The sequence below is a fragment of the Rattus norvegicus genome, chromosome 16 (genome assembly GCF_036323735.1).
Source record: "Rattus norvegicus strain BN/NHsdMcwi chromosome 16, GRCr8, whole genome shotgun sequence".
Lineage (NCBI taxonomy): Eukaryota > Metazoa > Chordata > Mammalia > Rodentia > Muridae > Rattus > Rattus norvegicus.
Genome location: NC_086034.1, coordinates 69,797,350 through 69,816,367, shown reverse-complemented (window position 1 = coordinate 69,816,367; position 19,018 = coordinate 69,797,350). Strand labels below are relative to the sequence as shown.

The window sequence follows — 19,018 nt, the reverse complement described above, 5'->3', positions numbered from 1 at the left end:
AACAGCAGGAAGCAGGGCTTTTAAAGGGATGTTCTCTCTCTCTTAACGTTGTGTATCACTGAGCAAACAAGGAAAGGCTGTGCATGATTCCAGTCTCAACCCAGTAATACTTGGGCTAATGATCTGCGCCTCTCTATTTAACAGTGTTTTCACTCAAGCTTTATTACTCTAAGTAAGTACGTGGCCACAAAACATTTCAAACAAAACATGGAATTTTTCACTTTCCAAAGTCTTCAAAGACCATGAAAGGAGCTCCCTTGGAAAGAGGGTCTTGATTGACAGCTATTAGAGAATTGTTCGAATTGCCTAAATGGCCACAACTGAATGTTTAGAAGTCAGATGTACTTGCTACCCTTTGATAGCATGTTGCTGTAGTCCATGGAATACAGTGCCAGGCTTTCAAACTCATCCACTACATAATCACACAAATCTGTTACCAATTTGATTATCTAAACAGAGTCAATCAATCAAGTTAAGAAGGAAATAAAGGAAGGCCACAGATAAGCTAATTAAAAAAGGAACAGATATAACACTGAAGTTTTTTTTAAAAAAACCTTGAAAAGCTATTCCTAAGAGAGAAAATAATCTAAGGCAATCTAGAAAAGCAACCGTGGTTTGTCCTACACTGAGTCTGATAGCCCGACACTTTCAATGGCCAGTATCGATACAATGCCAAACATGGTCCTTGAATCCCCCACAGTTTTTGTATATTCCCACTGTTAGACCCTGAGATATGATATCACAGAGTATACACAGAAACACCAAATCATGTAGGTGTCTTAGTTCGAATGCATTTGCAGAGACTTTGACTATCTAGAAAGTTCTGTGGCATTAAATTTTCAAAATACTTAATAAATCAAAATAAATCGACCATTGTCTAATTCATGTTTCTAGCATCCACTGAAAGAGAAAAAGTGGAATTAGTCAATATGGAAACAACTGGTTGTTTAAAAATAAAGCTAAGCACTTAAAATATAAGCCACTGAAACACCATGCTTCCATTTTTATAGCATATACTTTTCCACTGCCCTACTTTTCAGCAAAGCTAAGGATTGCATGTGAATGATACTTATATTATCTCTCTTTCTCTTCTTCTCTCTCTATGCATGCTTCCCAAATCTATATTTATCTCACATGCAAAATGTGTCCATCCCCAAGCCCTAATGTCTTAATAAATTCCAACATTGGTTCTGAATCTCAGCTCTCCTTAAAATAACAACTTCAATGTGGGTAGAAACTGAGGCATGATTCATTCTGAGGTGAAATTCCTCTCTAGCCGTGGATCGCTGAAAGTGAGACAAGTTAGCGTCTTGTAAAAGAGGCACAAGATGCATTCCATTTTTAAGAGGGAAAAACAAGAGGGTGAAGTTAAGTCCATCTGAGCTGTCACCCAAATGTCTATTCTCCCAATGCTCTGTCTAGAAACAATCGCAGCTCTTTATACCTCCACCCAAAGCCACATCCATATTTCAGTTATTTGTGGAGTAGCATCCACTTCCTGGGTAAAATGTAAAATAGGCTATAAGTGTGTACACACGTATCTGTGCATACATACATATCCACAGACAGAAGAGAGTTAATGCTAAGGATTTAACACCACTCACCATCTTGGAGGCTTGATGAACCCAACATTCCAAGGGAAACAGGTAGAGGAGAAATCTAAGTTCAGCCCAAAGGCAGTTTATTGAACCCATGGGTTTAGAACATCCTAGATTTATGTCCTAACCAGTAGGTTCTTGGTTCTTCATAACAATAGAACACTGACTAAAACAATACCCACCATCCAAATTTGGACGTTATTCCAAATCAATCATTCACACACACACACACACACACACACACACACACACACACACACACACACACACACACATATATTCACACATACACGGTTACATTACCTACACATAAACAGGTTATTTTTTAGAACATGGGTCATGATTCTTATCCAATCACAGGGAGCATTACAAGGGATGGTTTCCCTAGTTGTAAAATAAAAATACTCTTCGTCTGCTTTCTGGAATCTTCCATAAGTGGAGAATTAAAAGTATGAGGTATTCCATGGACAACTGCACTACTTAATTCACTGAAATATGTATTCACTTTGTCTCCCTGCCCCACCAGCTTTAAAAATAGACAGTCTTTAATCCCACTTCTTTACCCAATTCTCTTAAAACATCACAGGCATTCTGACTGGCAAAGACTTTGATCTTATGAAGCAAACCAGTAAGGCCCTAGGATTAAAATAAAATCAAGAAAAAAAGCTAGCAATATTTTTTTATTATAGTTTGACTCTAAGTTTAATTTTTTTTTCAGATTTAAATCCTCTTATGTTTTCCATGGAGGAAAAGAGATCAAAGATGATTCTTACACTTATCAGAAGGGGAAAGCTTGGGAAGATTTCAGATCCTTCCTTGGGACAAATCTGAGTCAGTACCTGTACTGTCATTGATCATCGTTAGCATAAAGTCATCTCACGGGGACCCTAGATACATGTTCCAGGGACAGATCCCATCAGAGAGCATGAGCTGGCTGGGCCCACTGTGGAAAGCATCCGCCATAAGCACGCACTACTCACACAGCGCAGAAATGGCTTTTACATCCACTCATGCTAATTAGGAAATTACTGAAAATATTTCCCATATTTAAAGCAGCAGCCCACCTCATTGATATGCCACTCTCTCCTTATATGGCAACCTAGGTATGAATCAAAACTGAATAATAATCCATCACTGTCAACGGTAAATTACTGCCTGGGGAAAAAAAAGCACCCTGACATTTAAAGCACTAAAGAAACAGTCAGTTAGTCCCCTGTGTGGTCCTTAAGTTAGAGAAAAGTGTCCATGAAATCAGTACACTAGGAGGGTAGCTTAGAAGAAAAGTCATGTGCCACATAAGCCTAAAATACAAGTGCAAACAAGGGAGCCCTGCTAAGGAAACATTCTCCCTATGTCTCCTATAGTTTCACATGCATTATTTTTTATTCGTTGAGTATAACAGAATTGATGTCCTGATCAAGTCTGCCTTATAGATCAGAAACTATGCCCCAGTGAATTTACCACTGTAACAGAGACTCGGTGTTAACTAAATGGGGGTTGAACCGAAAATGCCAGCTCTCATGGACTTCAATATCTAGCTTATCTTCTGTGCCCCAGTCTGTGTGAGTTGCTTGGGAGCCTGGAGTTAGCACCATAGAGACAGCAGTGAGTTCAGCACCATGGATAGCGTATGCAAGTCGCAAAGCCTTCTGTGCCTCGGCTTGCACCAGTAATCGACCCTATGTAACAGTATGTAATAGATATTAAATGAGGCATATATCGCAAAGGCCTGAGGATATAAATCACAATAAAGATATAGTAAGACAGAAAATCCCTTCTTCACATCGCTTGCTCTGTCAGTGTAAGCCCCTACGCATTCACTGTCAACTAAGTCTTTCTTTGCTAAAGATGATAATGCTAACAATATCCTCCACCAAGTACTACTGGGTCTTATATAAAGTGACAATGTGCAGAACACAGGGTCAGCTCATTGTATACACATTGCATTTAGTTCTTGAAGCAGGAATGAGAGCTACAGGTCCTTAAGTCAGAGAGTCTTTGAGATTGGATAGTCATTTCTGTGAGTCATAACACTGGTGCTGGTTATCCATAAGACTCGTCAATGTCAAATGTGGGGGCCCGAAACGTCTGCTTAAGAACACACTAGGAATCATTCGTTCCTCCTAGAAGGAGGAAGCAGAACTGTCAGCTATCCCAGAAGGGCATAAAGCTCTACGCTGTTCTTTATGGCGCCACTTACAGCTATCAGAATGGAAAATACCATCGCTTCTCGGCCTTTTGGCTAAGATCAAGTGCAGAATGGAAAATACCCAGTGCTATATTAGTATTTTCATAAATATTTAATTACTGAGAAACAATATTGCTATAGCAACAATGCTCAGACATTAGACTCAGGTCTTACAAAAACAAGGATTACGTGGTCTCCAGTCTCATGAAAAATGAGTTCTGCTGTGAGGGAAAATGCTGAATGAAGAGAAGCCCATAAGTCGTAGCCATCAGTGTCCAATAAGTGGTGAGAAGAAACAGGAAAACAAGATGCAAAGGAGGGAACCCACCCTGGGTGGGATGCTCATTTGAGTAGGGTTGTGAGGCCCTCCTCTTTAAAAGCTGGTATGTGATCTGGGATCTGAAAGACAAGATGGAGAAAACTGGCCCCACCCAGCCATGAGAAAACTGGGCAGTCACTATGGTCCCTAGATGAAGAAAGTTAAGTATTCAAGACTCTGAGAGACTCAACAAAGCATGGCTGTAGGGAAGGGCATGGTGGCCATGAGTAAGCCAGCAGGTGCAAGAACAGATGACAGAAAAAGAGACATTAAGGAAAGCAGTTCTGTTGAAGGTTGGGTTGTGGCTTGAGTGGGCGGGGCAACTGGTCATTCCATAGATACCAAGGCACAGGGTAAAGCAGAAGCTAGTCACTAGATCCTTGGGTCAGAAAAGGAACAGACAGGTGAGGTGGGGTACGGCTGCTGGCTTTCTTGTTTAGTCATTACTTTCTCCAACTTAATAGACTTTTCACAGTGAGTTTGACACCGGCGTGTGCCTGATGGAAGTAAATTGGCACAATTCATTACAAGCAGCCATGGAAGGGCTCAGCTTTCCCTCCAGAGCCATTTTCTAGATATGGTTACATTATAAATGGAAGCAGGGTCTCCAGAGGTAAACAGTCGACTGTCCAGTTCACAAGCCCCTCCCTTTAACCCCACATCTGAAAGGAACATGCGTTTCCTGTAGCTTTTTCTTTTTACCTCAGCAGCCCCATGTTCACCACACTCTGAGCTCCTGATATAAGAAGGGCTGCATAAAGCAAAACAAAACAAGACAAACAAAAGTCAGATAAGTCCACTATTTATGGAGTGACAGTCATCCTAGCTTAATATGTAGCTTTAAGTGGAACTGCTGAGGATTATATTCTCAAACCAGTGACGTAAAACACACCTCAGTTTTTCGTGTGCCCTAAACATAGCTGTCTTAATAAATGGAGGAACATAACCTATGTTTGGGCTTCTCTGTTGGTAGGGAGTCCAGTGCAGTGTCTGAGAACCATATTCTACTGAGAGGACATGAAACAGAGTAGAGCAGTCTACACTACATACTCTCCTCTCCCTAAACTGTTCTTCAGAAAATTTGCATGGCTCAAAATACACAGCTTTTGACTGTGCCCTCTGAGATACACACACACACACACACACACACACACACACACACACACACACATACACACACACACACCACACGCACAGCCCTCACCTGATGCAAAGTCTGAACAACTTGTGTACGTGTGGTACTCAGTTTTGTTGTTATTGTTATTGTTATTGTTGTTGTTGTTGTTGTTGTTTTAATCATTGTAAAAAAGAGAAAATCATTAAGAGGCCACTGAGATGGGTAAAGGTCCTTCAATCTGATGGCCTGTGTCCAACCCTGGGATCCACATAGTGGAAGGAGAGAACTTACTCCTAAAAGTCCCCGCTGGCCTCTACAAACATACTCTTTCACACAAAATAAGTAAATGATTAAATCAATATTACAAAGCCAAATAATGTAGGGAAATTCTATAAAAGGAGGGGTCAGTCAGCACTCAGGCAAGAAATTCCATTTAGTTACCCCTGTTAAAAATTAGCTTCAAATCAGAGTCCTGCCCACCACCAGTGCTCATCCCTGCCCTCACCCAGAAGTGACCTGCCCACCTGCACTCACTCCTGCCCTCACTCAGAAGTGACCAGACCCACTTTGCTCATTCTTGAGAACAAACAGCAAACTAAGGAAGCATCTTTTAAAGGACACATTGGCAAGCAACATAATCTGTCAAAATATAAACTACAGTCGACTCACTATCATTTTCTTTTGGTTTCTCCCAATTTGCAATGTGAGAATTTTAGCCCATTTCCTGGATGCTCATGTGCCTCATGTGCTCAGGATACCAATTCCTGGAGGATCAACTAAATGAGTCCTTAAGCAAACACGCATGCCTGGGGCTGCTGGCAGAGTACTCTGAACATAGCTTCCTAGTTGGCTGAGGCAGGGGGATCACAAGTTTTGGGTTGCCCTGAATAACATAAGACCCGGTCTGAGAAAAAGGAAAATAATTCATTCTTTTGGTTGGGTCTCATTTGACAACGGATTTCAATTCCATAGCCACAGTTTAAGGGGATTGTCGAGGGGTCCAGAACTTAGCTAGCTTGGTGACAAAGTGAATTGACGGTGTGTTATACAAGCAAGAGAGAGCCAGCAACACATGGAGACAAGATGTACTGTCGATTAAAACTTATGATGCTCGAGGGAAACAAGATTTCACAGGCAAAAACGGAGAAACAATACAAGAATAAAGGGCACCATTTAACCCCAAGTGGTAGGAGAATGGATGACACTTTAAATTACTCCACGGAGTGAAGGGTGATAGACAGTAGGCAGAAGGACAGACCACATCTGAACCAAAGCTCCCTACACAGGACCCGGAAATGGTAAAAAAGACAGCTTGTGTCATCCCAGAATTCCATGTTTTAGTGACTTCATCTGTTCATTCACCTTGAACGATAACAAACAAACAGAAGCATGTACTTGGGCTTATTTGTTGCAGAGTAACATATCCAAAATAAGTCCTAACTGCTTACAGTGACAGATAGTAGATTGGATGGGGAAAAGATAAAAACATATAATTATGTTGGAAGTAATAAATATCTCAGGTAGATTGGTAAAAGTAAGTCTAAATTAGAAAAAAGAAAGAATAGGGGAGGAATACTCTAAGTACACACTCCTGTGATTAACTACTTATAGGAGTGACAGGGTTACAGGCTATGGGAAGTGATGGCAGCATGGCTCAAGGCAGAAGGTGTCCCCTGAGCACAGAGGATACAATGTGGGAAGGAACAATCAACTCCATGAAGTTGTCTTTTGATTATGACATGCGCACTGTGGTATAACTGGCCACAAACAATCTACTCATCATGCACGCATAATAATAGGTAAAAAATTTTTAAAGTTACACTAAGAAATCAACTTTAAGGCAGAAAGTAATAGAAGAATGCTCTGTCTCCCTGTTTCTCTCCCCTGTTCTCCCTTTCTCTGTATAGGCCATCAGTGGACATTTAGTGTCTCCCTTCCGCTAGACCAGATGGTGACCATGTCCCAGGGATCTTCTTGGCTCTGCTCCACCAATGTCAGGATTCCTGGTTTGCTATGTCATGCTGGGTTTTTATGGGGGTACCAGGGATCCAATGTCTGGTCTTCATGCCTGTTCAACAATCAACTCACCAGCTAAGCCATCTATCTAACCCCTATCTCAGTTTAAACATAGGAGAAAGCTAGTTTCAGAGGAAAAAATAAACTATTTGAAAGAAAAAAGTCGATGTGAAATAAAGACTGGATGAATGTCTAAATATTCATCACATGGAAGATGGCAGACTCAGCTTCATCAGGGAGATTGGTACCCAAGAATTTACTGCATGAAAAGGAGGATTAGAATAAGGGGGAGGAGGGGAAAAGAAGAGGATGAGAAGGAACAAGAAAGGGAAAGGAGGATGAGAGGGTGGGGAAAGGGAAGAAGCCAGGGCTTGAAAGGGACTGCAAAGGCAAAGGATGAACAGTGATGACTTTGTTAGAAGACAGAGGTACATGTAAAGTTTTCTCTAGCCCATATTATCTCTATCAAATATGTCAATCATAACAAGCTAGCAATTATTGTATGTTCATTCTGTATCTGATGCTCTTTAAAGTGCTTATGAGCACTGGAGGGAGCAAGCGAGAAGAAAGTAAAGTCAACCTGATCGTTTACTTACAAGGAACAAGTTTTGAAATATGGTAATAATCCATGGAGTAATAATCTGTGTAGTCATTGTGAATGGTGCTTTTGTGGGTATCTGAGGACCTAGAGGAATGGCTTTCAGTCAGTCTAATTGCAGAAAAAAAAATTCAGTTGTTTTTCTTCAAGAACATTCATGAAATATCACAAATTTTACTTATGTACAACACAGTCATCACTTATCTATACACTTCTTTCACACTTCGCATCGAACATTTCAGGAAACTGTCTTGACTTTCTCTTTGATATATATTCAATGCTATAAATAGTGCAGGGAGCTAAATCAGCAGCGTGCTGTCATTGTTATATTGGGAAGCAATATTCCAAAACCAACCACAATGAAACCTGGCCAAAAGGAGTAGCAGAATATTATATGGCTGAGTGAAAATAAAAAATATAAGTTTATGCCCATAATATTAGTACCAAATCCACAAAGAAAGCCTACATATTGGAAACGAAAATACTGGTGGTTTTTTTTTTTTTTTTAACAATAGTCAATGACAAAATAGGATGATGAGATTCTGAAACATTTTGGTTTTCTGTAGGTAATGTTTTAAAACTTTTTGCAATATTAGTCACAATAAAAGACATTTTCATACCTGAATTTACTAGCATGAATTTTAGAGTATTTATTTTGAGTTTAACAATACTTGGTATGGAAGACAAATGCATAGTCAAAGTTACAGATGTGAGAATTAGACAGAAGCCAAACTTACTGCATAAACGGGAGTTTGGAATTTATTTCTTATGTATTTGTTTATTTATTTGGTACTCCTTTTCCAGTGCACTCATTCTCACTACCTCTTTTTGATAACAGTAAGAAAGGCAGTGGCTCTTGGCCTCTGCTCCCTAGTCCGCTGGCCCATTAGACAGGTTGAACATTCATTCAGCAACAGCTTGATGACCCCTTCTCTGGTGCGATGTGTTTGTTGAATGAAATATGTGCTTAGCTTTCCATGTAAAAATCCAATAAGGCCATTTAGCTTCCACAAACATTATTGTATGTGCACAGCCAACTAAGAGATGTTGCCTGAAACCTTTAAAAGACTCCGTTAGCATCTCAGTTGCTGAATGGAATGTTCAGACAGACCCCTATGCTTTCTCTCAGTCTAAGTGACATGTTATAGCACACATCTCTACACCCATTTCTACAACCAGGTCCACCCTGAATGTTTTAAGTCCCTGAAGATTGCCAGAACAAAATAAGTACAAAAAATATTGGTGGAGTTTCCTTACTCAGACCCCTTCAGTGACCGTGTATCTTGTTCTTCATTGTGTGTCTCAGATCATTCATTGTTTCCAACAGTACTGGTTTCTCCCAGGTAGACATTATGCTTTGCCCTTCCCTTTGTCCAAAGGCTCTGTCTGGGTGTAAGTACCACAGGAGCAGCAATCTAGCCCAATTGTAATCACTGACACATCCCAACAGCCGAGAACAGCACCTCACATGTAATGGACCTTTTGATAAGTATTTTCCTGTCTAGTTTTGACATAAAAAAACAGGGTTGAAGTAAGGAAATATAAAACTTTCTCTTCTCCCAGAAAACCACTCCACCAAGAAAAGATTTAGATCACCTGTAACATCAAAACAAGATAATCCCCAGCATCCAGAGTTCCTAACCGCCCAGACAATGAGCTTTGCCAAAAAGCCTTTCTGCTAGAAATGCTAGGGTCTTTTGGTTGCTTGTATTTCATTCACATTTAGGTTCCCCGTTCACTTGAATTTTCATGCACTTTAAGTGATTATGTATCACCATTTATAAGTCTACTTTCCTCTTTCTTCAGAACAAGAGTGTTATGACTGTAATCATATATTATTAAGTTGTATACAGGGACATTTATTATCTATAAATGAACTAACACTTCCTGTGCTAACATTCTCCCTCTAATCACCTACTGACTACTCGTAAGATAATAAAATTGGGGAAAATTAAGTTAGTGTGTGTGTGTGTGTATGTGTATGTGTGTCTGTGAGTGGTACCTGTGTGTGTGAAATGTGTGTATCTGTGTGTGTGTGAGAAGTGTGTGTGTGTTTGTGTGTGTATGTGTGTCTGTCTGTGTGTGTGTGTGTCTGTGTGTGTGGTGCCTGTGTGTGTGTGAAGTATGTGTGTCTGTGTGGGTGAGAAGTGTGTGTGTGTGAAAAGTGTGTGTGTTTGTGTCTGTGTGTGTCTGTGTGTGTGTCTGTGTGTCTGTGTGTGTGTCTGTGTGTGTGTGAGAAGTGTGTGTGTCTGTGTGTGTGAGTGTGTCTGTGTGTGTGAGTGTGTCTGTGTGTCTGTGTGTGTTTGTGTGTGTGTTTGTGTGTGTTTGTGTGTGTGTCTGTGTGTGTGTGTCTGTGTCTGTGTGTGTCTGTGTGTGTGTGTCTGTGTGTGTGTGGGGGTGGTGGGCGTGTGTGTGTCTGTGTGTCTGTGTGTGTGTGTCTGTGTGTGTGTGAGAAGTGTGTGTGTGTCTGTGTGTGTGTCCCTGTGTGTTTATGTGTATGTGTCTGTGTGTGTCTGTGTGTGTGTGTCTCTGTGTGTCTGTGTGTCTGTGTGTGTGTGTCTGTGTGTGTGTGGGGGGCAGTGTGTGTGTGTCTGTGTGTCTGTGTGTGTGTCTGTGTGTGTAAGAAGTGTGTGTGTCTGTGTGTGTGTCCCTGTGTGTTTATGTGTGTGTGTGTCTGTGTGTGTGTGTGTGTCTGTGTGTCTGTGTGTGTGTGTCTGTGTGTGGGGGGGGGCGGTGTGTGTGTGTCTGTGTGTCTGTGTGTCTGTGTGTGTGTGAGAAGTGTGTGTGTCTGTGTGTGTGTCCCTGTGTGTTTATGTGTATGTGTCTGTGTGTGTGTGAGAAGTGTGTGTGTGTCTGCGTGTGTGTGTGTCTCTGTGTGTGTGTGTCTGCGTGTGTGTGTGTGTGTTCCATTGGTAGTTTAGAAGACAGCAATGTCGCAGTAGATGTGGAGACTCCATCACCTAGGAAGTGCTTTTCATTAGACTTCGCATGATGCATGCTGTCTAAAGATGCTGCTGCTAATGATGCTTTGTTTGTTTTTTTTTTCTGCCAGAATAAATGATTGAACTTGTGTGTATAGAGGAAATTTGAATGGAGCGACATACAGACTGTTCTGACACTCAGAAAGCATGTAGTGAACAACATAGACTGGGAAAAACATAGCATAAACGCCAACTTCCTCTGGAGTCCATTAGCCCTAGATCATAATAGTGTGCTTTATTCTGTGCTTTTCTTCCTAAAGAATTTACTTTCATTTTATATGCATTGGTGTTTTGTCTGCATGAATTCCTGATATTGGAGTTACAGACAGTTGCAAGCTGTCATGTTGGTGCTGGAAATTGCTCTTGAAGAGCGAGCAGCGCTCTTAACCACTGAACCATCTTTTCAGCCCCTTATTCTGTGCTTCTTATCATGCTGATTAATTAACAGTCTCGTTATAACTGGATTCAGGGTAGAAGAAATGAATGAACTCACACAAGATGTTCTCTGCTCTGATTGCCACATGTGATCTGTAGTACATGTGCATACACCCCCCCACACAGAGAGAGAGAGAGAGAGAGAGAGAGAGAGAGAGAGAGAAGAAGAGGAGGAGGAGGAAGAAGAGGAGGAGGAGGAGGAGGAGGAAGGTAGGGGAAGAGGGAGAGGGAGAGGAGAGGGAGAGGGAAAATTTAAAAGGAAAAATATTGCCATCATTAAGAATCATATGAGTTAATAATAGAAGTTAATGCATGTGGAACTCCAGGATACTTTCTTTATTCAGCATGCAGAAAGTAGGCTCCCCTGGTTCTGTGCATTTCTAAACACTGAGCTTCAGCTTTGCAAAGATTCAGTGAAGCAGGACTCTAGTTACATATGCAACACTCAGAAGTCCGGTCTAGAAGTCCATTCTGTAAACCACATTCATATATCTGAGCAGCAAAAGTAACAAATAGTTATGCTTCCAGTTCTAAAGAAGACATCATTTGAAGACTTGCCCTTCATTTCACTTAGGAATTTTTCTGCAAAGTTCTTCTGTAAGCCCAGTTTGAAATATAATTTAAACAAATTCCACAGCAAGGGAAAGGAGCTACAGTGTAACTCAGCCAAAATTCCTCATGATCTAATTAAAAGAAAGTTAAAGAATGTTACACCTGTGTGTTTACATCCTGGGATACCTCACACTTTATCAAAAGTGTAGGGTGTTTAATGTTATTAACATATTTCAGTACCACCACTTTTAGATTTGATATTTAAAGTATTTAAAAATCCAAAGTAAAATCGAAATTAAGATGAGAACACAGGGCAGTTTTTCCCCCGCTGAGACAGATAAACTCACATAACTGTCTCACATCGGTGAGGGCTGGCCAACACAGGATCCCTGAATTAGGAACATTAGTGAGAGCACATTTGGCCAGCTAAATTTGCTTGAAAGCTTCAGACTCTTAATGTGCACTATCCAATGATGACCTCACTGTTTTACATGTGCCAAAGGTTCTAAGGAAGAAATTTCCCTGCTGAGGTAACGGTCACTTTGCTCCCAACTGTGAAAACAATAAAGATAGTTTAACATGTGGAGATGCATGGTTTATGAATCTACATGTCGCTGTTGCCTAAAATGAAATGATCCACTGACTGCTATAAGGTCTTCCGTCCATTTTGATTGGTTGTATCAGCTCCCTGGCATGACAACCAAAATTCCTCATATTTACTTTCACTTGTGAGGATCCTGTCCAGTGATAAATTTCCTATACAAATGATTACCCTCTAGGAACAGATATTAGAAATAAAAGTCAACAAAAGATAATTGCTTTAGTCTGTTGCCATCAAAATACTATGGGAGTTACATAAATTGCTGTACGTTTTGCTTTGAGTCAAGACATAACCAGAACAATTAATTGGTATGATGAAAAGCATGGGATAAAACCACACTATGCTGATCTGTGGCTATTGGACTCCAGAGAAAGTTGCAATTTATGCAATGATCTCCCATGCCACACTATTTACTGCATGCATTCCGAGTGTCAGAACAGTCTGTATGTCACTCCATTCAAACTTCCTCTATACACACAAGTTCAATCATTTATTCTGGCAGAAAATAAAAACAAACAGAAAATATCACTAGCAGAGCATCTTTAAACAACAAGCACCATGAGAAGTTTTCTGTGATGAAATAGAGATGAGGCTGATGCCAAGGCAGGGTGGTACAGATGGAAATTTCACAAGTAAATTCTCAGATGATAGGCAAAGAAAAAAAACACTCAGGTATTAAGCAGGAATAATTATTATAAAAAATGTAAAGGAAATGCTGAAGCTAATTAAAGACAGAGAGAAGCCACATGGAATTCTGAGCACATTAAAAGTTTGATCTGGAATGATTGTAAAATTAAATAAAATGGATCATAAAAAGAGACCAGAGACCACTTTTTTTCCAAAACACAAAGAAAATTGCCTACATAGATTATCAAGGCTCTCTTTTAACATCAAATAAATGCAAAAGACCAATGAGCATGGCTGTCTGGTAAATGCATTGGACATTGCAGAACATTCAAATTGAATGCCCTGCTGAAATGATCAGAGAAAGAGAGAGGTGCAGTCGCCATTCCAAAGCAACGGGAGAAAAAGGCATGGCGGAATGGAAATCAATATTGATGCAAGACTGGGTGATCAAAGCCATCACAGCTCAATGTCCAGAGCTGAGGCTCTGAAGTAGAAAAGAAATGAAAAAGTGCATACACAGGATCCTTCCTTTACTCTTCCAGTCAGAGTTTTCCAGAGAAAACAGGAAAGAGATGTAGTGGCCAAGGAAGTGACTCATGTGTCACTGGAGTCTAATGTAGTTGTGGGTAAAGATGGGAGGGTGTTGGTAATGTGGGGAAACTGAGGAAAAGCATTGCTTATAAACAAGCAAAGCAAAGGTTCTTGTCACAAAGACACAGAGGACACTGACTATTGTGACCCTAGGTAATGAGGGACACAGACAAGCCCAAAAGATTTTTTTTTCTTTTCTGTATCCCAAGAACAGCTATCTTTTTCCTTAAATGCCTCTACACATCGCTAGTAAAAGGCACTTTGAAGGAAAAATTATGAAAAGGAAAAGATCAGGGATCTGTCAAATTTTAGAGAACTTTGAGAACTTGCCACAAGTTCAAGATGTCTCCCACAAAGGAAGACCCAGTGAAGTTCAATGGCTAGACTGAAATGTGGGTGTCAAAAGTGGCCTTTGTGCTATTCAGTCTGTATATTTGTAAGACTGCATGCCCACGTTGGTTTGTCCTGGAGTCATTCTAAGGCCTTTCAAAGACAAACCCAGGAAGAGTGAGTCTCATACAATAGCAACATGGTAAGCAGATCTGAGCCAGACAAATCGGTCACCTCCAAATCTGTCACAGCAGTACCTAATATCAAAGCAACACGTGCTGGCTTCTCAGTGTGCAACGTACAACATGATGATCTAGAGCTGAGTACTAGAAAATCACTGGCCTCAAACAACTCAAAATCTGGATACTATATCACTTAGTTCATGCCAAACACTCAATGGGCTCTGGGACCTCATAAAAGGTGATGCTTGGATCTGATGCCTGTTATGTCCCAGGCATTCAGTCATGGAGAGAAATCCTATCTGTACTGGTGATATAATTTGTAACTTCCCCACAGACACACAGCAGAGGAACAGTGGGTCTTTTTGTTACTAAATAAATCATTGATAATGTATTTAATCTGCTATGCTTTAACCTGCACTAAAACAAGTCATTTGGGTCTATACCAACTTCTCCCAGCCCTGGAAAAGAATAATGCAAAGAAAAAAGAAAGTCAGGGTTACAAGATGGATAATTCTGGATGAAGGTATCCAAACTTGCATCCAGTCCTGTCACTCCCCAACACAGTTGTTTGAAGAGGTGAGATTTGAACAAAATAGTCCTGCAAGGGTTGGAATTCCTTGGAAGATTACTTGGGAGAGAGGCACAAAGCAAGAGAAAAAGTAACAGGCAGGACTGAAGTCCACGCATACCACAGACCTAAGTACAAAGCCAGACCGAGCGGCCTAATAAATAGAAACACCCTTTCCTTTCTTTTGAATATCCCCTCTTCTCAGTGGCCAAAGCACAGAGGAAACACCCCTGAATTATCCTGGGAAGACACTTAATTCAGGCCACCTTCCTTCCTGACAGCTCAGTTCAGTGTCTGAGGTCCATGCATATCATCGAGAAATGCAATGAAACCAGAAGCGTAGCTTGGAACAAAAAGTAAGCACGGCCAAGGATATAGTGAAGAGGGAGGCCCTGGATGGTGGTGGCTATGAGTATCTTTGATTCACTCGCTGCATCTACATGTGACAACCTGGGTGGAATGCCGAGTCCACCATGGCAGATCCAGATGGCAAAGATATTTTTGCAATGCCAGAAACACACCCCGTTGATCTCACAGGCCTCATTATGGTCCTCAAATCTTACTAACTGCTATTGATAGCACCCGTCGGTGCTTCTATGTTAAGGCTCCTTCTTGCTTCTTTTACGGTTTTGTTAAAGTGTAGGGGATATAAAATCAGCAAACTAAGACCAAATAAATAGAAACACTCTTCCTTTTTTTTCTGAATACTCCCTCCTACTCTTCCCGGTGCCAAAAGCCCATATAAAACACTCCCAATTCTTCTGAGAAAACATGGAACTCAGACCTTATTTCTCCCTCACTGCGTAGTTCCTACCACAAATACTTCATCTACTGAGACTCTAATCACTACACAGCTTCATTCTCTAAGGAAGCCTTGTTTTGAAAATTCACTTTACATCCAGTTCACAGAACCCCTCCTGGTCACCCATTCCCAAAACCCTTCCCTCCTTCCACCATCCCCTTCTCTGAGTGGGTGGAGGTCCCCTGGGTATCCCCACCCCCTGGCACATCAAGTTTCTACAGAACTTGGTGCATCAATTCCCAGTGAGGTCAGACAAGGTGGCTGAGATAGAACACATGCTATGCACAGGCAACAGCTTTGGAGATAGACCCCTCATGAAGACCAAGCCACAGCATCAGCTGCAAGTGTGCGAGGAGGCCCATGTTCAGGCTATGTATGTTCTTTCATTGGTGGTTCAGTCTCTGAGAACCCCAAGGGTCCAGTTTAGTTGTTGTTCTTTCTGTGTAATTCTCCAAGGAACCCCCCTCCCCCCATTTTTGATTGGATACTTTCTTTGCCTAGATTTCAAATGTTGTCCCCCTTCCCAGTTTTCCCTCAGGAAACCCCCTATCAAACATGCTCCCCCACCTCCATGAGGATGCTCCCCTACCCACCCACTCTCCCAAATCTCCACCCTAACATTCCACTACACGGGGGCATCAAACCTTCACAGGATCATGGGCCTCTCCTCCCATTCGTGCCTGACAAGGCCATTCTCTGGTACATATGTGGCTGGAGCCATGGGTCGCTTGATGTGTACTCTTTGGTTGGTGGTTTAGACCCTGGGAGCGCTGGGGTGTCTGTTTGGTTGATATTGTTGTTCTTCCTATGGGGTTGCAAACCCACTTCAGCTACCTCAGTCCTTTCTCTAACTACTCCATTGGAGACTAAGTCCCCAGTTCTTAGTTCAAAGGTTGGCTGAGAGCATCTGTCTCTGTATTTGTCAGGTGACAGCTTTATCAGGCTCCTGTCAGCATACACCAATAGTGTCTGGGTTTGGTGACTGCATATGGGATGAATTCGCATGTGTGGCAGTCTCTGGATGGCCTTTCCTTCACATTTTGTTCCACACTTTGTCTCCATATTTCCTCCTGTGAGTATTTTGTTCCGATCTCTAAGAAGTGCTGAAGCATCTGCATTCTGGGTATATGCCCAGTTGTGGTATAGCTGGGTCCTCAGGTAGATCAATGGAATACAACTGAAGACCCAAAAATGAACCTGCACACTTATGTTCACTAGATCTTTGACAAAGGGACTAAAACCATCCAGTGGAAAAAAAGACAGCATTTTCAACAAATGGTGCTGGTTCAACTGGTGGTCAGCATGTAGAAGAAAGTGAATCAATGTATTCTTCTCTCCTTGTACAAAGCTCAAATCCAAAGCGATCAAGGACCTCCACATAAAACCAGATACACTCAACCTACTAGAGGAGAAAGTAGGGAAGAGCCTTCAACACATGGGCATTTGGGAAAATTTTCTGAACAGAATACCAATGGTTTATGCTCTAGGATGAAAAATTGACCAATGGGACCTCATAAAATTGCAAAGCTTCTGTAATGCAAAGGACACTGTCAATAGGACAAAATGGCAACCAAGGGATCACAAAAGATCTTTACCAATTCTACATCCAATAGAGGGCTAATATCCTATACAAAGAACTCAAGAAGTTAGTCTCCAGAGAATCAAATAACCCTATTAAAAATGGAGTAGAGAGCTAAAGGAAGAATTCTCAACTGAGGAATATTGAGTGGACATGAAGCACCTAAAGAAATGTTCAACATCCTTAGCCATCAGGGAAATGCAAATCAAAACAACCCTGAGATTCCACCTCACACCAGTGAGAATGGCTAAGATCAAAAACTCAGGTGACAGCAAATGCTGGCGAGGATGTTGAGAAAGAGAAACACTCCTCCATTGTTGGTTGTATTCAAGCTGGAACAACCATTCGGGAAATCAGTCTGGTGGTTCCTCAGACAATTGGATATAGTACTATTCAAAGAACCCTTTTATTACTTCCTCCTCCGTGGATTTCCTCTCTACCACTGACATAAATCATATCATCCAGGGTAAATTAACTTAGCTCCTATAACAGGTAATGGAATCCCTATGGTCTTTATCCAAAGATCATTATTCCTTGCTTGTATAAAGTTCTAGAGCAGTAATGGGAATGTCCTCCATCAGGTTCTCAAGGACTAATCATCCTCTTTTTGATGATACTGCCATTGCCATATGTGGCTTTAAGGCTTGAGGGACAGTAACACAGATGTGAATACTCATGCTGTCATTGACCAACCTCAATCAGAAACAACATTCTAAACATCAGGCCAAAACAGATCCTACCACTATATCCTAAATATAAAAGAAGGCAGTAGGCAGCTCTCACAGTAGTAGCAATGATAACTTTAATTTAATAGTAATTAGCACATATAATATCTAAAATCTATTGCTTTTCTTATTCCCACAGTCTAGTTCTTAACAGTCATTATTTGGTTTTGAGTATTAGTGCATGCTCTTTTTCATGCTTCCTCTAAGTAATGGGACAAACGGAACATTAGCTCCCAAGGGAGGGGGCTAGAACATAATAGTATAACACAGCTAACTTGAAGGGTTAAATTCAGTGGGCATGGAAAGCAGGGTAGAGGAAGGATCAAGAAAGGAATAACTAGCACTAAAGACGTATTGAAAAATAGTCATTTAGAAACCTATTACTGTAGAAAATTCCTAAAATATATACACAGACACAGATGAAAAGAATTTAAATGGATTTATCCTTTAATGGGGACAATGCCAATACTATCCACCACAAGTTAACAAAAATCCTAGGGCCAGAAATGGGTTATCTACTTTGGAGTGTCAGTCAATTAAGTCCTGCAGACTCAAACATCACATACAGGGCATTGCCACTGATAGTAGTTGCTCTCCAGAATTCAATGAGAGCACCCCACTGTGGAGGACACCATATACTTGAGTCCCAGAACATGGAGGACGTTGGTACTCACCTGAAAGCATGAGCTTCATGTGCTCGCTTTTATAGTCCCAGAAGATGCTATGTGTGCTATTGGAGGAGAGAATTAATCATCATTCTTACTCAGTCATAAACCCTTTGAGTTATGAATAACAATGTTCCTGACAAAACATGGTACACTAGTAGCATAAATGTGAAGGTCCTTTCCATAAGATAAATCCCATACCTGTCACTTTTACTGGGATTAACAATATGTGACTATGCAGCTTTTAGACTCTAGGGACAAGTCTACTACTGCTACATGGCTAAATGGTCATAGCATTAAACTGACACCTAGGTTTTTGTCATTATACCCATGGATGAAAGCATGACTCAAGACACATCAGAGGAGATTCCTTATGAAGTAGATGATAATTAACACAGACCCACAAGAGCTCAAGGTGCAGAGAATAAGAGACTATGGAATGTTCTCTCCTACATGGGGCGTCCATATCATACTCTTTCCCCAAAGGCTCAGAGACCATGACAGATGAGGGAAAAAGCAAGACCGTAAGAGCCAGCGAGAATAG

The 19,018-nt window shown here is 41.1% G+C and overlaps 1 protein-coding gene and 1 pseudogene across 9 annotated transcripts in view; one reads left to right on the top strand and one right to left on the bottom strand.

The window, feature by feature from the left end:
• Positions 1-19,018, bottom strand: part of Unc5d (unc-5 netrin receptor D) — a 546,764-nt gene that overhangs the window by 293,495 nt on the left and 234,251 nt on the right. The window lies entirely within an intron of this gene.
• LOC120097619 (U2 spliceosomal RNA) lies at positions 3,821-3,994 on the top strand (annotated as a pseudogene).